Source organism: Chiloscyllium plagiosum, unplaced genomic scaffold (assembly GCF_037043375.1).
Source record: "Chiloscyllium plagiosum isolate Xiang-an unplaced genomic scaffold, Cpla_swu_hap1 HiC_scaffold_8, whole genome shotgun sequence".
NCBI classification, from domain to species: domain Eukaryota; kingdom Metazoa; phylum Chordata; class Chondrichthyes; order Orectolobiformes; family Hemiscylliidae; genus Chiloscyllium; species Chiloscyllium plagiosum.
This window is the reverse complement of record NW_028270146.1, coordinates 31,127,010-31,150,220: the sequence shown is the minus strand read 5'-3', so window position 1 is coordinate 31,150,220 and position 23,211 is coordinate 31,127,010.

Here is a 23,211-nt window from a genome sequence, read left to right as displayed (position 1 = left end):
GACCAGCATCATTACGATGGGATAATCTGTTGGGTTGTTGGTGTTGGGCAAGTTGTTGGAGGGAATCCTGAGGGACAGGATGTACATGTATTTGGAAAGGCAAAGACTGATTCGGGATAGTCAACATGGCTTTGTGCGTGGGAAATCATGTCTCACAAACTTGATTGAGTTTTTTTGAAGAAGTAACAAAGAGGATTGATGAGGGCAGAGCAGTAGATGTGATATATATGAACTTCAGTAAGGCGTTCGACAAGGTTCACATGGGAGATTGGTTAGCAAGGTTAGATCTCACGGAATAAAGGGAGAACTAGCCATTTGGATATAGAACTGGCTTAAAGATAGAAGACAGAGGGTGGTGGTGGAGGGTTGTTTTTCAGACTGGAGGCCTGTGACCAGTGGAGTTTCACAAGGATCAGTGCTGGGTCCTCTACTTTTTGTCATTTACATAAATGATTTGGATGCGAGCATAAGAGCTATGAACCTGCACTCCAAGATCTCTTTGTTCAGCAACACTCCCTAGGACCTTACCATTAAGTGTATAAGTCCTGTTAAGATTTGCTTTCCCAAAATGCATCACTTCACAATTGTCTGAATTATAGTTAGTAAGTTTGCAGATGATACCAAAATTGGAGGTGTAGTGGACAGTGAAGAAGGTTACCTCAGATTACAACAGGATCTTAACCAGCTGGGCCAATGCGCCGAGAAGTGATGGATGGGGTTTAATTCAGACAATTGTGAAGTGATGCATTTTGGGAAAGCAAATCTTAACAGGACTTATACACTTAATGGTAAGGTCCTAGGGAGTGTTGCTGAACAAAGAGATCTTGGAGTGCAGGTTCATAGCTCCTTGAAAGTGGAATCGCAGGTAAATAGGATAGTGAAGAAGTCGTTTGGTATGCTTTCCTTTATTGGTCAGAGTATTGAGTACAGGAGTTGGGAGGTCATGTTGCAGCTGAACAGGGCATTGGTTAGGCCACTGTTGGAATATTGCATACAATTCTGGTCTCCTTCCTATCGGAAAGATGTTATGAAACTTGAGAGGGTTCAGAAAAGATTTACAAGGACGTTGCCAGGGTTGGAGGATTTGAGCTACAGGGAGAGACTGAACAGGCTGGGTCTGTTTTCCCTGGAGTGTCGGAGGCTGAGGGGCGACCTTATAGAGGTTTACAAAATCATGAGGTGCATGGATAGGATAAATAGACAAAGTCTTTTTCCTGGGGTGGGGGAGTCCAGAACTAGAGGACATAGGTTTAGGGTGAGAGGGGAAAGATATAAAAGAGACCTAAGGGGCAACTTTTTCACACAGAGTGTGGTACGGGTATGGAATGAGCTGCCAGAGGAAGTGGTGGAGGCCGGTACAATTGTAACATTTGAAAGGCATTTGAATGTGTGCATGAATAGGAAGGGTTTAGAGGGATACGGGCCGGGTGCTGGCAGGTGGGACTAAATTGGGTTGGGATATCTGGTTGGCATGGACAGGTTGGACCGAAGGGTCTGTTTCCATGCTGTACATCTCTATGACTCTAAGTTATTCTGTATTCTGTTCTCTTTTGTTTGTTTGTCATTTGGTAATCTGTAAATAAATTTTGTTTTTTTTAAACGGCTGAGTTTTGACTAGCTGCATCAGTCCTGGAATATTCACATTACATCTGCTCAAAATAACTAGAAAAGTTAGGGTCAGGGCTATCTTCTTGAAATGTTTTGAGACAGTCTGGCCTGGTCCATAACAATATTCATTAGAGTTTAGAAGAGTGAAGAGAGACCTCAGAGACGTATAAAATTCTAATAGGACCAGATGGGATAAACGCAGGAAGGAAGTTCCCAATGAAAGTGAAGTTCTGAGTGTGGGGTCATGGTTTAAGGATATGGGTTAAGCCACATAGGACTAAGATTAAAAGAACTTTCTTCATCTAGAGAGTGGTGAGCCAGACTGGAGGCCAGTGACCAGTGGAGTGCCACAGAAGTGGAGTTTTTCGCCACAGAAAGCAGTTGAGGCCAAATTGAATATTTTCAAGAAAGAGTTAGACATTGTTCTAAGATCTAAAAAGATCAAAGGATATCTGGAGAAAGTAGGAACTGGTTGATAGAATTGGATGAAAGACATAAATCTTATTAAAGGATGGAGCAGGCTGGAAGAGTCAAATTGCCTAACTTCTCCTATTTTAGAGGCATAGAGTCATAGAGATATACAGCACGGAAATAAACCCTTCAGTCCAACCCGTCCATGAGGATCAGATATCTGAAATGAATCTAGCCCCTTTTGCCAGCACTTGGCCCATATCCCTCTAAACCCTTCCTACTCATATACCTATCCAGATGCCTTTTAAATGCTGTAATTGTACCAGCCTCCACCACTTCCTCTGGCAGAGCATTCCATACATGTACATTCCATGTGTGAAAAAGTTGCCCCTTAGGTCCCTTTTACATCTTTCCCCTTTCAGCTGAAACCTATGCCCTCTAGTTCTGGACTCCCCCACCCCAAGGAGAAGACTTTAAATATTTATCCTATCCATGCCCCTCATGATTTTATAAACCTCTATAAGGTCACCCCTCAGCCTCGGATGCTCCAGGGAAAACAGATCCAGACTATTCATCCTCTCCATATAGCTCAAATCCTGCAACCCTGGCAACATCATTGAAAATCTTTTCTGAACCCTTTCAAGTTTCATAACAACCTTCCAATAGGAAGGAGACCAGAATTGCATCCAATATTCCAAAGTGGCCCAACCAGCATCCTGTACAGCTGTAACATGACCACCCAACTTCTGCACTCAATGCCCTGACCAATAAAGGAAAGCATACCAAACGTCTTTCTCACTATTTTATCTACCTGCGACTCTACTTTCAAGGAGCTATGAATCGCACTCCAAGGTCTCTTTGTTCAGCAATGCTCCCGAGGACCTCACCATTAAGTCCTGCTAAGATTTGCTCTCCAAAATGCAGCACCTCGCATTTGTCTGAATTAAACCCCATCTGGCACTACTTAGCCCATTGGCCCATCTGATCAACATCCTGTTGTAATGTGAGGTAACCTTCTTCGCTGTCCACTACACCTCCAATTTTGTTGTCATCTGCAAACTTACTGACTATATCTCCTATGTTCACATCCAAATCATTTATATAAATCACAAGACGTAGTGGACCCAACACCGATCCTTGTGGCACTCCACTGGTCACGTGCCTCCAGTCTGAAAAACAACCCTCCACCACCACCCTCTGTCTTCTAGCCAATTCTGTATCCAAATGGCTAGCTCTCCCTGTATTCCATGAGATCTAACCTTGCTAACCAGCCTCCCATGGGGAACCTTGTCAAACACCTTACTAAAGTCCATATAGATCACATCCACCACTCTGCCCTCATCAATCCTCTTTGTTCCTTCTTTAAAAAACTCAATTAAGTTTGTGAAACATGTTTTCCCACCACAAAGCCACATTGACTATCCCTAATCAGTCCTTACCTTTCCAAATATGTGTAAATCCTATCCCTTAGGATTCCCTCCAACAACTTGCCCACCACCAACATCAAGCTCACCAGTTTATAGACCCTGGCTTGTCCTTACCAGCTTTCTTAAACAGTCGCACCACTTTAGCCAACGTCCAGTCTTGTGGCACCTCACCTGTGACTATCGATGATACAAATATCTCAACAAGGGGACCAGAGTGCCAAATGTTGTGGAAATATGATTCAGTGGTTCAGGTACTGAGGTCAGGGTTCAGGCAGGCAATATTGTGAGACAGAGAGGGACATGAGCTGCAAAGTTGAGCTCAAAGTGAAACAAAACTCTGGTTTACTCTTGATGTTATTTAACCTGTGTAAAAATCGTTTAAGTGGGTATGATATTACTGACAAAGAAACATGGTTTTGGTCTCTGTTTCTGATTTATCTCAGACTTTCTGTTATAACGACACGGTGGCTCAGTGGGTGGCTGCATGATGGCTCGGTGAGTGGTGACACGATGGCTCAGTGGGTATCACTGCTACCTCACAGTGCCAGCAACCCAGGTTCAATTCCAACCTTGGGAGACTCTCTGTGTGGAGTTTGCACATTCCCCTTGTGTCTGAGTGGGTTTTCTCTGCGTGCTCTGGTCTCTTCCCACACTTCAAAGATGTGCAGGTGATGTGGATTGGCTATGCTAAGTTGCCTATAGTGTTCAGAGGTGTGTAGGTGACGTGCATTATTCATGCAAAACGTAGGGATGTAGGGATGGGTCTGGGTGGGATATTCTTTGGATCGTCAGTGTGGACTTGTTGGGTCAAATGGCCTGTTGAGCACTGTGGGGATTCTATAGTATACCACTTCTGAAATGACAATAGCGATGGTGATGGAGAGAGGGGTAATGGAGCAGGATATCACCAAAGTAGATAAAGAAGCTTGGCCAGGCTGGGTAAGATATTGGCCAAAGGGCAACATATTCAGATTGTAGGAAGAAAGTATACCTTGATGTTTGTATTTCATAGTTGTTGACAATTCCCTACTGGATTATCCAGTAAATAAAATCAAAAGCAGTCAGACTTTCTCAATGAGACATTTAGTGATGCTGTATAAAGGTGTAGAATTCTATGCTTTAGCCAGCAGGTAATACTGCAGAGGTTTTAGAAAATCCATTACCCTGTCTAATTCTCTCTGCAATGATTGAGTTTGGGAATTGGGAGCGATTTTACCAGAAGGTTAACAAAGAATTACGTGCTACTTTTGGTGTTTTTCTTCCAGACCATTTCTAATGGGCAACACGAAGGAAAAACTATTAAAGATGCTGAAAATTTGAAATTAAAACAGAAAATACTGGAGATACTAGGCAGCTGGTCAGGCAGCTTCTGTGGATAAAGAAACATAGTTAATGTTTTAGGTCAGTGATATCTCCTAAGAACATAAGAAGTAGGCCAGGCAAAAGTGAGGACTGCAGATGCTGGAAACCAGAGTTTAGATCAGAGTGGTGCTGGAAAAGCACAGCAGTCAGGCAGCATCCGAGGAGCAGGAAAATCGATGTTTCAGGTAAAAGCCCTTCATCAGGAATAGAGGCAGGAGGCCTCCAGAGTGGAGAGATAAATGGGGGCAGGGGAGAAAGTAGCAAAGAGTACAATAGGTGAATGGGGGTGGGGATGGAGGTGATAGGTCAAAGGGGAGGGGAGAGCAGATAGTTGGGAAGGGAGATTGGCAGGTAAGACAGGTCATGAGGACAGTGCTGAGATGGAAGGTTGGAACTGAGGTAAGGTGGAGGGAGGGGAAATGAGGAAACTGGGCATATGGTTGTTGGTGCTTGTCAGTTGGCTGTGATCGACCATGATAAAGTAAGCCATATTTGTCAAACATCAATATTTTCTTCTGAGCTTCCTCTTCTGATATTCGAGTTTCTTTCATGGCCAGCACAATCAGCCCTGGGGCTGAAGTGTTCCGAGGCGGAAGATGAAGTGTTCTTCCTCCAGGCGTCGGATGGTGAGGCAGCGGCGGTGGAGAAGGCCCAGGACCTGCATGTCCTTTGCTGAGTGGGAGTGGGAGTTGAAATATTGGGCCACAGGGCGGTGGGGTTGATTGGCGCAGGTGTCACAGAGATGTTCCCTGAAGCGCTCTGCAAGGAGGTGTCCAGTCTCCCCAATGTAGAGGAGATCACATTGGGAGCAACGGATATAATAAATGACATTATGGATGTGCAGGTGAAACTTTAATGGATGTGGAAGGCTCCTTTGGGGCCTTGGATAAAGGTGAGGGGGAAGGTGAGGGCACAAGTTTGCAATTCCTGTGGTGGCAGGGGAGGGTGCCAGGATGGGAGGGTGATATGTTGGAGGGTGTGGACCTGACCAGGTAGTCACGGAACGAACAGTCTTTGTGGAAAGCGGATAGGGGTGGGGAGAGAAATATATCCCTGGTGGTGGGGTCTGTTTGGAAGTGGCAGAAATATATCCCTGGTGGTGGGGTCCGTTTGGAAGTAGCAGAAATGTCGGCGGATGGTATGGTTAATGCGAAGGTTGGTAGGGTGGAAAGTGAGGACAAAGGGGGTTCTGCCCTTGTTACGGTTGGAGGGGTGGGGTTTGATGGCGGAGGTGTGGGATGTGGATGAGATGTGTTGGAGGGCATCTTCAACCACATGAGAAGGGAAATTGAGGTCTCTAAAGAAGGAGGACATCTGGTGTGTTCTGTGATAGAACTGGTCCTTCTGGGAGCAGGTACAGTGGGGGCGGAGGAATTGGGAGTACGGGATGGCATTTTTGCAGGAGGTGGGGTGGGAAGAGTTGTAATCCAGGTAGCTGTGGGAGTCAATGGGTTTGTAAAAAATGTCAGTGTCAACTTGGTCGTCATTAATGGAGAGATGGAGAGGTCCAGCAAAGGGAGAGAGGTGTCAGAGATGGTCCAGGTGAATTTAAGGTCAGGGTGGAATGTGTTGGTGAAGTTGATGAACTGCTCAACTTCCTCGCGGGAGCACGAGGTGGCGCCGATACAGTCATCAATGTAGCGGAGGAAGAGGTGGGGAGTCGTGCCAGTGTAATTATGGAAGATGGACTGTTCTACACAGCCAACAAAGAGACAGGCATAGCTGGGGCCCATACAGGTGCTCATGGCTAGCCCTTTGGTCTGGAGGAAGTGGGAGGATTGGAAGGAGAAATTGTGAAGGGTGAGTACCAGTTCAGCCAAACGAATGAGAGTGTCAGTGGGAGGGTACTGTTGGGGACATCGGGAGAGGAAGAAATTGAGGGCTTCTAGGCCCTGGTCATGGCGGATGGAGGTGTAGAGGGATTGGATATCCATGGTGAAGATGAGGCCATGGGAGCCAGGGAAACGGAAGTCTTGGAGGAGGTGGAGGGCATGGGTGATGTCTCGAACGTATGTGGGGAGTTCCTGGACTGGGGGGGGGGAAATAGGACAGTATCGAGGTAGGTAGAGATGAGTTCAGTGGGGCAGGAGCATGCTGAGGCAATGGGTCGGCCAGGGTGGTCAGGCTTGTGGATCTTGGGAAGGAGGTAGAATCAGGTGGTGCGGGGTTCCCGGACTATGAGGTTGGAAGCTGTGGGTGGGAAATCTCCTGAGGTGATGAGGTTCTGTATGGTCTGGGAGATGACGGTTTGGTGATGGGGAGTGGGGTCATGGTCAAGGAGGCAGTAGGAGGAGGTGTCTTTGAGTTGGTGTCTGGCTTCAGTGGTATAGAGGTCAGTGCGCCAGACTACCACTGCACCCCCTTTATCTGCTGATTTGATGATGAGGTCGGGATTGGAGCAGAGGGAGTAGAGGGCTGCGCGTTGTGAGGGTGAGAGGTTGGAGTGGGGGAGGGGGGTAGACGGTTTGAGGCGGTTAATGTCTCGGAAATGAAGAGGTCGAGGGCGGGTAATAGGCCAGCGCGGGCTGTCTAGGTGGATGGAGTGTGTTGGAGGTGAGTGAAGGGGTCCTCGGAAGGTGGGCGGGAGTCCTGATTGTAAAAATAAGCTCGGAGGTGGAGGCGGCGGAAGAAGTGTTCGACGTCACGGCGTGTATTAAATTCATTAATGCGTGAATGGAGGGGGATGAAGGTAAGGCCTTTGCTGAGGACTGATTAGTTCGTCCTCAGTGAGGGGAAGGTCTGGGGGGATGGTGAAAACTCATCAGGACCTGGTGTAGGTGTGGAGCTGGGAGTGGGGGCAGAGCCTGTAACTGGAGTGGGAGTGTGGGGGGTGGAACGGGGGTGGAGTCATGAGCAGGGGTTCTGAGGTGGGCGGAGGATGGTGACAGTGGGGTCTGTGGGGGAACGTGTCAGCAGAATGCAGGTGAGTGGCATTGGTGGGGGCGGAAGTGGTGGTGAACACAGCAGTAGAGGGGGCGGAAGTCGCTGAACGCGTTACGTCAGCGATGATGTGGGGTGCGGAAGTGATGTCACATGTGGTGCATGAGGAATTGTAAGGGGCGGAAGGGACCGTGGAAGTGGCCATAATAGGGGCAGAAGTGATGTCATCGATCACCGTGAGGATGGTAGCTGTACCAGCCATATGGCTAATGGCTTCCAAGCAGTTCCAGAGGCCGGGTAATCTTCTGGAATGGTTGAGGAGCGCTGGTTATGGAGGTGGGTATGTAAAAGTTTGTTGTACTTACAGTTTTTGATGTTTGAGATGGTGTTGAAATAGTGTTTGTTGAGACTATGAATTCTTCTTAGAATATAGTACAGAGTGGGTCCTTTGCAGTTCTGAGAGAGTGTGGCCCTCAGCTGAGGCAGGGCTGACTGTAGAGAGGTTAGGTGCTGGCGCATTGCTGCGAGCGTGGAGAGGAGGATCCGGAAGGAGACCTGTTTCTGGTGGCTTTGAATCTGTAGTCTGTACTGGTTGTCCTGTTCGGATCCAAACTGCGCTGGGCTGAATGTAGTCCGTAGTCCATGCGGGATAAGTTGGTTATGGAGGCAGACATTGAGGAAGCAAATGTGATTGTGGTAGCGAGTCTGTTTCAGTACATGGTTGATGAGCTACATGGCAGAGGAGATAACCTCTGGGTTGCAGTGAGAGAGAGAGACTCACTGAGATTCTTGTGGAGAGAGGAGGAGAACTTCTTCAAGGTAGGCATCCTTGCTAGAGGGTTCCTTGCAGGAGTAGGCCATCTGACCCATCAAGCCTGCTCTGCCATTCAATAAGATCATGGCTGATCATTTTGTGGCCTCAGCTCCACTTACCCACCCTCTCACCATAACCCTTAATTCCTTTACTGCTCAAACAATGATCTACCTTAGCTTTAAAAGCATTTACTGAGGAATCCTCAATTACTTCACTGGGCAGGGAATTCCACAGATTCACACCCCTCAGGGTGAAGAACTTCCTTCTCCATTCAGTCCAAAATCTACTCCCCATTACTTTGAGGCTACGCCCTCTTGTCCTAGTTTCAACCTCCAATTGGAAACATCCTCTCTACTTCTATCTTACCTATTCTCTGCATAATTATATATGTTTCTGTAACATGCCCCCTCATTATTCTAAATTCCAATGAATACAATCCCTGTCTACTCAGTCTGTTCTCATCAGCCAACTCCCTCAACTCGAAAAATCAACCTAGTGAACTTCCTCTGCACCCCCTCCAGTGTCAGTACATCCTTTCTCAAGTTAGGAGACTAAAATTGCATGCAATACTCCAGGTATGGCCCCACCAGCACCCTATACAGCTGCAACATAACCTTCCTGCTTTTAAACTCAATCCCTTTAGCATTGAAGAACAAAATTTTATTTGCCTTCTTAATTACCTGTTTTACCTGCAGATCAACCTTTTGTGATTTATGCACAAGGACACCCAGGTTCCTCTGCACAGCAGGATGGTGCAATTCTTTTACCATTCAAGTAATAGTCCTTTTTTTCTGTTATTCCCACCAAAATGGATGACTTTGCATTTATTAACATTGTATTCCATCTGCCAGACATATGCCCACTCACGTAAACTATCTACGTTCCTTTGCAAAGTTTCACAGTCCTCGGCACACTCTGTTCTATCATTCGTCTTAGTATCATCCGCAAACTTTGACACACTATACGTGGTCCCCAACTCGAAACCATCTGAGCAAGTTGTGAGCAACAGCGGTCCTAACACTCATCCCTGAGGCACACCATTAGTCATTGATTGCCAACCAGAAAAGCACTCATTTCTCCCCACACTTTGCTTCTTGTTAATTAACCAATCCTCTATCTATGCTGGTACATTGCTTCTAATGCCATGCATTGTTATCTTTAGCAGCATCCACTTTACATCACTCCTGGGAGGTTCGCTTTACTACAATGATCATAAATTGTTAATCATTGCTTTAAAAATGTGCTTGGCCTCTGAGGTGGTCTCATGTGAAAGATATAAATTCTTTATATCTTGTCTCTCAGGTTTTAATTCTTCAGGTTCCCTTTAGCTTGGCAAATTACCTATCATCCAATATATTTCCATTCATCAGGTTCACTGTTCAGAGTTGTGTTTTGTGGCCAGTTTGATAATTGCCTCACATATTTTCATTTAATACCTGCAGGCAGTAATTACATTTATGTAAGGCCTTCCCAATCTGAGAACCTTCCGAAGTGCTTACAGCCAATTAATTATCTTTTTTTGAACATGTTGTAATGCAGGAAGTGCAGCACCAATCTGCACATAGAAAGCTCTCATGAACTAAAATGTGATAATGAACAGATAATCTGTCATTGTAACAATACAGAGCTGTGGGAGCTTTAAATCTCCTGAGTTACCAGAAATGCATCTTCCAAAATAAGTTAGCTATGGCAATGAAAGACTCCCTTAGTACTGCAAGAGTGACAGGATAGACCTTTGTACTTAAGTCACTGGATTGTGACTCTCATAACCTATTTAGTCAAAAGTGAGAGTGATATAAGATAAACTATGGTTGACATAACATAAAATAGTTTTTCTCTTCTGCTTAATTAGTTTGATTATGATTGAAAAGGAAACAAAATCAAATTGGATAAATACAACTGCTGTTGGGATTAAAGATAAGCTGCATATTAAATTCAATGATGAGCAGGAACACTGAGTGACCTATCTATTTCTGGACAATTTGAAGCCATTAACTAGTCAGTTAATGTCCACTTACGAGTCCACCTCTTGACAAGCAAACAGTCAATAAATCTCCTTACACAATCTGAAGACAGGCAGGAGATCATCCATCCTTAGCAGATCCCTTAGGCTCATTTGTGAGGCTCCACAATGTGAAGCAAATCTAATCAGGTTTCTCTACGACTTGGCCTTCCTAACCCAGCCATCCATTCTCCTGCCAACCTGGCCTCTGATGAGATCCCCAGGCCCAGCTACAATACAGCTGCAATCAGCTGTGGACGGCAGGGTGGCACAGTGGTTAGCACTGCTGCCTCACAGCGCCAGAGACCCGAGTTCAATTCCCATCTCAGGCGACTGACTGTGTGGAGTTTGCACATTCTCCCCGTGTCTGCGTGGGTTTCCTCCGGGTGCTCCGGTTTCCTCCCACAGTCTAAAGATGTGCAGGTCAGGTGAATTGGCCATGCTAAATTGCCCGTAGTGTTAGGTAAGGGGTAAATGTAGGGTATGGGTGGTTTGCGCTTCGACGGGGCGGTGTGGACTTGTTGGGCCGAAGGGCCTGTTTCCACACTGTAAAGTAATCTAATACAGGCCTCACTGAAGTACCGATGGGGTCATTACTCCCAGTGACACAGCAAATACTGAAGATCTGCCAGCCTTTGAAGTGGGATGTCCTATTGCTGAGCTTTGATACATTCAGAGTCCTCTCTGCCCTGAAACTCTGCAGCCACGTCCTGAAGCAGACTCGCTACCACAGCCACATCTCCTTCCTCAGTGCCTGCCTACGGAACCAACTGATCCCGCATGGACTCCAGACTACATTCAGATTTCCCAGCTACCTTTCCCCCCTAGCCCCACCCTCCTCTCATTTATCTCTCAGCCCTCTGGCTCACAAGCCTCATTCCTGATGAAGGGCTTATGCCTCAAATATCGATTCTCCTGCTCCTCAGATGCTGCCTGATCTGTTGTGGCTTTCCAGCACGACACTTTTCACTCTGATCTCCAGCATCTGCAGTCCTCACTTTCTCCTAATCCCACCTCAATTCAATTGAAAGCCAAATAGCTGTTAAATCTGGAGCAGAATTGGATTCCCTTACAAATCTTAAATCCATTAAACCCAACACATTGTGCTTTTGGAGGTTTCTGAAGAAGAGTCCCTGGATCCAAAATATTTACTCTGTTTTCTCTCTCCGCAGATGCTGCCAGACCTGTTGAGTTTTTCCAGCTATTTTTGTTCTCATTTCTGAGTCATTGCAGTTCTTTAGTTTTTGTTGTTTTTGGAGAGGTGGTTGGCACAGACTCTAAATTAATTCTTTTTCTTTCAGAACACTGTTATGCAGAGCAATCACTGCCAAAGAGATGAAAATAAAAATACAGAGGATGCTGGAGATGTGAAATATAAGTGGAAAGTGCTGAAGGAAATCAATAATTCTGGCAGCATCCAGAAGGTTCTGGAGAAGAATCATGGAACACAAAATGTTAACGTTGTTTCTGTTTCCACAGACCCTGCCAGATCTGCTGAATTTCTCAGCACTTCCAATCTTTATACAGTTGCAACAGAGATGTGATTGCACAATTTAATAAGTAGTACAAAACTTGCCTGGTCGTCAGTGACATAAAAAAATGTGTAAAAAGTGAAATAACTTGAGACAGAAGACCATGACATTTTTGGAATTCCATTTTTACTTGATGTTTGTTAACCATTGTGCGAAAATGCAAACTAAGTCTTAGAAAGTCTTGTTTTATAAGCCTGTGTCTTTTGATTAAAACAAAAAGAATCTTCCAATTACTTTTACATTTAAAAAAGTATGGCTTGCAATAAGTTAGGAACTATTTAACGTTTTTGCTGCTGTTGGGTTCTTAATACAACTTCTCACAATAATTAGTTCCAGAGTGTTTCCTGCTCCCCAATTCTTCAGAAAGTGTAACCCTGATTGTACCAATTTCTGACCCTAAAAGGATTAAAAATTATCCACTTACTATTATCGTTCTCCTGCACTGGAGATTCCCAAATAGGTGCCTCTATTTATGCCCATGTGCAGGAATCCAGCAACGAAGACACCTTGCCTTCTTTTGTAGCTGCCAATGCACTATGTTCTGTTATAGAAATGTCCTGAAACACAGCCAGCCACTTTAACACCTCTTGTGAAAAGATAAATATGTGTGGTAAGTGTGGGATTAGGGAGCGAGGTGTGTGAGGGGACTAATGTGCCGTATGAGTAAAGGACAGGGAAATAGGGAGATGATTGAGAGTGATAGAATTGTAGCTTCTAATTGTTCAAAATCTTTCAGTGGAACTTCCTTTCTACTATCAATGTCATTGGTACTAACAAGAATGACATTCTGTCACTCCCATTCCAAGTTATTTGTCAGCCTGAGGAGATGTTCTTAATCCTGGCACCACCACCATTGGGTTCCTGCTATAGAGTACAGTATCTAACCCCCTAATTAAACTGTCCCTTGCCACAATTACTTTCTTAGTTCCAACCACCATTTGAATGGGTTCCTGTACTAATGTGCCATCACCAGTTCAGTCATCAGCCCTGTACTCCTCACTGTCTTCCCTTCAGCTTACAAGAACCTCCGTAACTATGAGAAAATTGCAGGGGCTGAGATTTCTCATTTGCAACCCTCTGGATCATCATACCTGCCTCACCTGCAGTCAAACCATTTTACCTGTGACCACAGTCTTAGGTAACTTTCTTGTTTCTTGATGTGGCACAGTATCTGCTGCTCAGATTTCAGCTCCTCATCTGAGTCCTAAATTCCTCAAGCTGCAAACATTTTCACTCTGTATCACATTAGTGTCCAGCAACTTCCACATGTTGCAGTAGCAACATTTCCCCTGTCTAGCCATCAATATCATATTTGATTTAATTTATAAATTAATAATTTGAGATTTCCTGCCCTTTATGTTTTACTTCAACATTTTGTTCTAATAATATTTAAAGTAAAAAAAACAAGTATCAATCTTTAGACTTAAATGATTTTTTTAAAGAAAAGAGACACTGGAAACCTAAGTACTATGAAGATCTTTTAATTAAAAAGCTGGAAATATTCACCAGTGAATACCCCAGCTCCTATGTCATGCCTCTATCCTTTCCCACCCGCCTCTTCCCTGGAAAGTTTACTTCTTGCAGTAAACCTTAGTGAAAGAATTTCTGTCCCCATTTGCACCAAATTCCTACTCTGAACTAAATTTCTAAAAGCATACATACTCTGCTTTCATCTCACTCTGTTTCAATAAAATGGCTCTCTTCCATGGAAGAGTCAGTTCAAAGTATTGTTTGTTTGACCAGCATGAAAGTGAAAGAGGGCTAGTTAGCTCAGTAGTTGGCCAGCTGGCTTGTGAAGCAGAGGGAGACTAACAGTGACTAATTGACTATCAGTCAATTCTCACACTGATTGAGGTGACCATGTAGATTCCACTTTTCTAACCTTGAGATCATCTGAGGTGTGGTGACACTCAGGTTAAACTCACCACACACCATCTTTCTCGATTTTTGAAATACTGCATTCAGTTCTGGTCCCCCTGCCATGGGAAGATTATACCTGGAATGGAGGGTTTGAGTCATTAGGAGAGCCTGGATAAGCTGGTACACTTTTCCATGGACCACAGGAGGTTGAGGGGCGACCTTACAGAGGATTATAAAATCATGAGGGGCATAGATAAGGCGAATGGCAAAGGTCTTTTCCCGAGGGTTAAGTTCAAAACAAAAGGGCACAGTTTTAAGGGGGGGGCGGGAGAAAGATTTAAAAAGGATCTCCTGGGTAACATTTTCACATAGAGGGTGGTACGTATTTGGAATAAACTGCTAGAAGAAGTGACAGATGCAGGTACATTTAAAAAAAAAATAACTGACACTTTTAAATACACTTGGACTGGTATATGAATAAGAAAGGTTTAGAAAGTTACGGATCAAACGCAGGCAAACAGGCCTAGCTTAGTTTGGGAAACTTGGTCAGCTTGGTCGAGTTGGACTGAAAGGTCTGTTTCAGTGCTTTCTATGACTCTATAAAAATAGTAGCTAGGAAAATGTTATTTTTTATACAGAAAATAGGATAGAAGGGAGTGAATGATAGGTGGAGATACAGTCAAATGAAAGACGGACAGATAAAGTGTCCAGCCTAGGAGAATTAATAGCAACGAATGGGGATGATTAGTGGATAACAATGAATTGTGTGTAATAGCAGACTACATGATAACAAGGTCTGATCTGTGAGGTATGGGCTAAGGACACATGAGAAGGTGCCTAAAATTATTGAACTCGATATTAAATCCACAAGAGGGTACAGTTCCCAAGTGGAAAATAAGGTGTTGTTCTTCTAACTTGCACTGAGTTTTGCTGGAATACTGTAGCAAGCCTAAGACAGAGATGTTGGCCAGGGAACAGGATGGGGTGTTAGAGTGGGAGGCATACTGGAAGCTCAGATTCTTTTTTGCTAACAGAACATCGGTGTTCTGTGAAGCTGTCACTCAGGCTATGCTTTGATTCCTCAGAGTATAGCATTGTGAGCAGTAAATACAGTAGACTACATTGAGTGAAGTGCTGTTTCACCTGGAAGGTATGATTGGGCTCTTGGACACTAAGGAGAGAGAAAGTAAACAAGCAGATTTTACACCTTTTGTCGTTGCAGGGAAAAATGCTGTGGGGTTGTGGGAGGTTGTTGGGAGCGAAGGAGGAGTGCACCAGGTGGGAACAGGGAGGGGAGGGCAATATGTGTCTGGTGGTGGCATCCTGCTGGAGGTGGTGGAAATGATCCTCCAGATGTAGATGCTGGTGGGATGGTAGGTGAGGACAAGGGAGACCCTATCGCTGTTATGGGAGAGAGGAAAGAGCATGAGAGCCGAAGTGCAGGAAATGGGTTGGACTGGCTGAAGGTCCTCTCAATTACGGTGCTGGGGATTTCTTGGTTGAGGAAGAAGGTGGACATTTTCGAGGCCCCTTTGCATCATCAAAACAGATGCAATGGGGATGGAGGAACTAGGAGAATGGAATAGAGTTTTACAGGAAGCAGGTTGTGAGGATGTGTAATCGACGTAACCGTAGGAGTTAGTAGGTTTATAGTAGGTTTATGATAAAGGGCTTTTGCCCGAAACGTCGATTTTGCCTGTCCTCGTATGCTGCCTGAATTGCTGTGCTCTTCCAGCACTACTGATCCAGAATCTGGTTTCCAGCATCTGCAGTCATTGTTTTTACCAGGTTTATAGTGGTGGCCAGTCTATCCATAGAAATGGAAACAGAAATGTCAAGGAAGGGAAGGGAGGAGTCAGAGATTGACCAGGTGAAGATGAGAGCAGGGTGGGATTAGGAATCAAAATTGATGAACTTTTCCAATTTGGGATGAGAGACGGAAGCAACACTGATAATATCAATGATATACTGGAGAAAGAGTTGTGGGAGGGTGCTGGATTATGACTGGAACAAGAAATGTTCCACATTCTCAAAAAAGAGACAGGCATAACTGGTGCCCATATGGGTACCCATGGCCACTCCACTGACCTGAAGAAAATGCGAGGAGTTAAAAGAGTTGTTCAGAGTGAAGACTAGCTCAGCCAGGTGGAGGAGGGCGTTGGTAGATGGGGACAATTCAGGCCTGTTTTCCAGGAAGGAGTGGTGAGATCTGACACCATCCTAATGGGGGATGAACATGTAAAGGAATTGAATATCCATGGTAAAGAGAAGGCAGCTGGAGCCAACAAACTGGGAATTCTGAAATTGACCTTGTTTGATTGGATTTGATTTATTATTGTCACATGTTCCTCGGTATAGTTTGGTTTTGTGTGCAGTACAGGCAGAACATACAAACTGCATAAGGGTAACAGAACAACGCAAAGAATACAATGTTACAGCTGTGAAGGTCCACAAGGAACAAGGACAGCTTTAAATTTGAAATTTGTGATGTCCATTCAGAAGTCTAATAACAGCAGGGAAGAAGCTATTCTTGAATATGTTAGTATGTATCTTTAAGCTTTTTTGTCTTCTACACAGCAGAAGGGGTAGGGACAGATCATAATCGGGGTGGGAAGGGTCTTTGATGATGTTGGCTGCCTGTGTTTTTTTTTGTAAATATAGTTATTAGCATTTTGTAAAACTTTACAAACATATAAAATTATTAAAAAGTACAATCAATAACAAATATCAGTGTAATAAAAAGAAAAAAAACCCACAAATTACAATACAACTACTGCCTACTAACTACTAACCTAACCCATAAAACAAAACAAACCCTAGCACTGTGCAAAGCAACCCCAATAAATAAGTAAATAACTAATAGATCAAAAAAAAGAAAGAAAATTAAAAAAAAACAAAAGAAAACACACAATACAGAACAGCTATGCTCGGCGCAAAGTTCCCAAACAAAGGAACGGGAGCATTGTATATATACCCGTATTAACTCAGGAGACACTCTCCAGGGCCCAGGGCTTGAGAAACCGAACCATCCTGGTTAAACAAACGGCCTAGTTAAGATAACTGACCAATCTATATCCAAATAACTCAAGTGCTGCCATGAGACGAATTTCTAGTTTGAGAGAGTTGTTTGAGGGGGTGGTTATGATGTCTTTTGAGCAACTGAGCCGCAAATATAGGCTGCCCAGCAGAGATTTGTTCCATTTTTTTCAGGTTAGGGATTTCATTCAGAAGAGGACTATGCTTCTCACTAAGCCCTATAAGCCCAATACAGAGAGGTTGTTGCTACTTTCCACAAGCACCCTTTCTGTTAGTGCCCTCTATCATCTGCTGGGTGGCAGGGCCTGGCAGGATATTAACCAGTTATGTGAGGCCCGGGAGCAAGAGCTAGGAGTGGAGATCTCTTCTGAAACATGGGAGAACATATGGGAGAATGCTCGTAAGACCTCAATCTGTAATAGGACATGTGCTCCGCAGTTAAAAGTTCTGCACAGTTTCATCTGGCACCGGACCGTCTGGTGAAGTTTAAAAAAGGGGCATCTTCAGTGTGCCCCAAATGTAAAATAAGTGTAGGTACTCTTACCCATTGCTTCTGGACATGCCACAGGAGAAATAGGGAGGGTTTTGAGGACTGAAGTCAAAGTAAACTCGATATCTCTCCTCTTAGGTCTACCGAATTTACCATCTTTAGACGGGCATGGGAAGAAACTATTTAATATTCTTGCATACAGTGCACGGAAGAATATTCTGATGAATTGGATGTCTGAGAACTGGCCGGGCTTGCTGGGATGGCAGAAATTAGTTATGGAGCACATTCCCTTGGAAATTTTTTACAAACATGGTGCACCACACAACAGACCATTTTTATAAGACATGGCTGCCTTTCTGAGGCAGTGCAAAGTATAGATGGAGTCAGTGGATGGAAAGTTGGCTTGAAGATGGACTGGGCTGTGTTCACAACTCTCTGTAGTTTCTTATTGTCCTGGGCAGAACAGTTGCCGTAGTAAGCTGTGTTTCATCCAATAGAATGTTTTCTATGTACATCTATAAAAATTGGTCAGAGTCTTTCTGGTTATACCGAATTTCCTTAGCGTCTTGAGGAAGTAGAGGTATTGTTGTGTTTTCTTGATTGTCACATCAATGTGGGTGGACCAGGGCAGATTGGTGGTGATCATTACTCCTGGGAAGTTGACGCTTTCAACTATCTCCACCTCAGTTCCATTGATGTAGCTAGGGGTGTGTCCTCTACCTTGCTTCTTGAAGTCAATGGCCAGTTCTTTTGTTTTGCTGATTTTAAGGGAGAGAGTGTTATCTTTACACCATGCCACCAAGCTTGCTATCTCGTTCCTATATTCTGACTTGTCATTGATTGAAATTTGGCCTACAATTGTGGAGTCATCAGTGAACATGTAGATAGAGTTAGTAAAGCATTGGAGCAATCCCAGATTTAAGTGGGAAGGGACCGGATAAGGGGAGAAAAAAAAAATCAAGTCGAGGTAGGTGACTTAATGTGATGATGTGACATATAATGTGACGATGGGCCTAAGTGAGAATGGGTGATTGTGCTAAAAGAAATTCATATCATAACAGGACCAGGTATGAGAGTGGGTAAAACACATAGACTGATGGAATCAGGCTCTAAAGTTATTGAACTCAATGTTGAGTTCTAGAGGCTGCAGGGTCCCCAAGTGGAAAATGGCCTCAACTAAGAATTCCCTGTTACTGTGATTGACAGGGCCTTAGCCATGTCTGATCCATTCCCCTTAATTCTGCCCTCATCCCTTCTCTTCCCTACTGCAACAATGATCTAATCCTCTTGGTCCTCACTTATCACCCCACCAGTCTCCATATCTAAATGAATGGAAGCTGCCATTTCCGTCACTTCTAGTGGGATGCCACAACTCGGCACATATTCCCTTCCCTTTCCTTGTCAGCATTCTGCAGGGACAATTTTCTCTGGGGCACTTTGGTTCATTCCTCCACCATTCCTCACATCTTGTCACACCCCACGGCATCTTCCCATGCAATTGCAGAAGGGGTAATACCTGCTTGTTTACCTCCTTCCTCCTCACCATCAAGGGCCCCAGACATAACCTTTCAGGTGAAGCGAAACAGCTTTGCTGAACAGCCACATTCTGTCTGCAAAAATGACCTTGAGTTTCCAGTTTCCTGCCACTTCAACACACCACCATGTTCCCACCATTTCAATCTCAGACCTGCTGCAGTGTTCCAGCAAGCCTCATAGCAAGCTCAAAAAACAACATCTCATTTTCCACTTGGGTACACCACAGACTCTAGAACTCAACATCAAGCTCAATAATTTTACAGCCTGATTCCATCCTCCCATGTTTCTTTTCACACTCCATACTCAGTCCTGTTATGGCACAGTTTGCTATATCTGTCATCTTGTTACAGCAGTATCCAATGACTGCACAATCCTGATTACAGCTTGCGTGGACATCTTTTGAGAGACTTATATGAATTTCATGGAAGCATACTCTCTATCCCCAGTGATATTCTTGCATTTGCCTACTCCATAATTCCCATAGCAATCAATTTAGGTTCCTCTTCCATCTCGGTTATTGTATGGGCACAGTTCATTTGTCACCTCCTGGCTGTGGTACTCTCTTTTACTCAATCAAGAGATAAGTGTCACTGGCAAAGTTGTTGCCCATTACTAATTACCTTTGAGACAATGACTTAAACCATTGCAGTACATCTGCTATTGATGTTTTAGTGGCTGTTTCATATGACTGAATGACTTGCTAAGTTGTTTTAGCTGGCACTTAAGAACCAATCACATTGCTATACATCTGGATTCACATGTAGGCCAGACCAGAAAAGGATGGCAGATTTTTTTCCCTAAAAGGCACTTGAAAACTCATAGCTTTTTTAACAATCATTGATAGCTTCATTGTCACCATTACAGGGATGAGTTTTCGATCCTAGATTGATTAATTCATTGAATGTAAATTCCATCAGCTGCCATGATGAGATTTAAACCTGGGTCTATATTGTGCTTTCAGATATACAAATCCAAAAACATTACCATTGCACTATTATCATTATACTGCTGTGCTGCTAATATTTTTATTTTTAACAATAGCATATGAGATACAACTATTAGGTCCGGTGAATTAGAACTTGAAGGGGATTGTAGCTCTCCAACACAGATTCCCCTGCCTCATCAGTATTTGCTCATGCACATATGTAAATTTGGAAGTGAAAGGCCAAATATCTAAATTATGGCTTTCCAAACAGTGGGTCACAATCTCCGACGGTGTCACCAGCTGCAATTTTGGAATCCTGAGCTCTGAGGCTGTCGTAAATCTTCGAGTGAAGGTATGGGACTTTAAGTCATCAGAGTTTTTCCGATAGTGACTGTGGCCTAACTGTCCAATCCTGGAGGCGTGAATCTGCTCTTGAAAATCTCAATGAAAAGCTTGATCTATCTATAATTTGGGACAAACAGCTTCCTCAGAAGAAACAACGTCCTCTTGATAATCACCTGATGAAGGAGCGACACTCCAAAAGCTAGAGTGCTTCCAATTAAACCTGTTGGACTATAACCTGGTGTTGTGTGATTTTTAACTTTGTACACCCCAGTTCAACACCGGCATCTTCAAATCGATAATAATGACTATGCAATGCCCTGCCACACTTGCTTAAGCTAAAATGTTCCTGACGACAAAACTCCTGGAAGGTTGTGATTTAGTCCAGACAAACTCACAACCTTGACAATCACCAGACAGGTCTTCACATAGTTTAATCATTGACATGATTGAGTCATTTAATCATCAGCAATTCTTTCACAATAACTGATTTTTTTCAACTCTTCTGTCAAGTAAAATATTGCCCGAGAAACAATATGATGTTATGGTTAGGATGACATATGTCGGTATTCTAATGATGAATGTATAGTATTCAATTGTTTCACACATGGTTGTGTGTGTCTGTTGACTGCTCTCTATGCTCTGAATCAGCACTATGGATATGTCTATGGAAAAACTCAATAAGCAGTTGTTATGAGAACATATACATTAAGCATTTGCAATAAAGCTCCTGTTTTCATATAGAACCCAGTAAGGATCATCTCTACATCTCCCCAAGCCAGAAAGCACAATATCTAGGTACAAAATTGAAGATAAATTTAGACTTACCAAGTTCAGGATTTTTCCTTTCTTCACCTTGGGATACAACCATGTCATGGAATTGATTCTTCTGCACTGTAATAATTATGGAAAAGTAGAATTTTACAGTACAGAAGGAGGCCATTCGACCAATTGTGTTTGTACCAGCTTCCAAAAGAGCTAATCGGATAGTCCCATTCTCCAACCTCATCTCCATAACCCTTTAAATTCATCACTTCAAATATGTATCTAGTTCTCTTCTGAAAGCTCCTATGGAATCTGTCTTCACCATATTCGCAGGCAGTGCATTTCATATCCTAAATACTCTCTAAGTAAAGAAGTTTCTCCTCATCTTGCTTTCTTGCTGACAATTAATTCAGTGATGGATTTCAGGGCACAGTACATACCCGACTTGGTCACTGATGATAAAGCCTGATTAACCTTTGCAGAGAATGTGCCGCCAATCCTACTTCCTGTAATAGTCTGTGGGATTTATAGACATTTGTGGTCAAGAATGAACTACAAATAAATCCCAGCAGAAGAGGAAATTGGTTCCACCATACATGATGCTGATGGTAACATGAAGAGTATAAGTCATGAGTCTTATATATAACTATGTCTGGATAGAACTGCTGAAGACACCTTAAGAGCGCACAATCTCTCCCTGGTGATTGTTTTTTTTGTTGTTGGAATTGGGGGAATCTTAGCTTGGCTTCTAGAGTAACTCTTTGGTATATATTATCTTATTCATCAATCACCAAGTGCTGACTACATTATTAGTTACACCAGGATCTGGCCATCAACCTCGACAGTTCTATAAATGGTTACATAAGCTTTAATTCACCCCTGAGGTTGAGCATCTTGCCTATTCAAGCAACCGAGATAAACTTAACAGTAGCACCGAGTGTAATGGTAAAGTGGCAGGAAACCAGTATGAGATGGACTGAAAAGCTGCTTCCTCCTGTTTTCATTGCCAGGGCCACCAGAGCTCCAAATTCAGCAGATGTATAACATGGATGAGATAACATACTGAACTTAATGCAGCATCACACTTGGATATAACTGACTTTTTCTCTCCCCCACGTGTGTTTCTAAATGCCTCATCTGTATTGCTAAATTCAGGTGGAATTGGAAGAGGTGCAGAGGTAGTTTGGGAGTTTTTTCTTTCTGATGTTTGGGCCCCAAGCTAAACTAGTTCTAATTTACTTTCATATTAAACAGAGAAGCACCAAAGATGTCTTTGTCTGAATCACAATTAACATCAGATTTAAAGTGAAATATTTTAATGGCTCATGAATTCATATTAAGGTTACCTTTCTTTGAGATCTAAAATCTTCTTTTACTTTCTTGAGCTTTGCTGAATACATTTACAACAGCAAAAATTAGGGTACAAATTAAGGCATGCACAGCTTACAATTTTCTGATATTTCCAAAAAATGGATAGCCCAAATTTTTGAAGGCATGGAAGAATGGGCCTTTATATTGCACCTTTCACAACTTCGGGGCAGACCAAATATTACACAGCACTTGAAAAACAAAACACTGCTATAACATAGGAAATGGAGCAGCCAATTTATGTACAGCTAAGTCCTACAAGCAGCAATGCTATAATAATCAGAAAATCTGTTTTCAGGAGTTGCTATATAAAAAGATAAATATTGGCTGGGACACAGTGATGGACCATACTGCTGTCCTTCAAATTATGCCAAGGATTCTTGCACACTGCCAACTGTGGCAAATATGGGATTGGTGTGAAAGGCAGCACCTTCAACAGTGCTGCAGTGGCTCAATAATACACTGGGGTGTCACCTTGGATTTTATACTTAATGCTTTGGGCTGTAACTTAAACCTCTTGACTCAGAGGTCAGTGTGCTTCTAATCTACTGTCCATGAGCAAGAGGCAGTGGCTAAGGGTGAGGTAATCGCTGCAATGTTCAAGTACTGCATTCACCCGGAAATAAAGTGTGAATGCTCATTCTGATCCCCTAATGTCTACCACAATGTCATGATTGACAGCGTAAAATGTGAAGAAAATTGATTCAAATTGTGAATAATGTAGGAGCTATTGATTCCACCAACACCTTCTGCACTATCCTGTTAATGATTTCAACAGTCAAGCTCCAGAAATGAACCTTTTATATTCACTGCAGGATAATTATATATCAGAACTTTTCTTTTCCATCGAAAT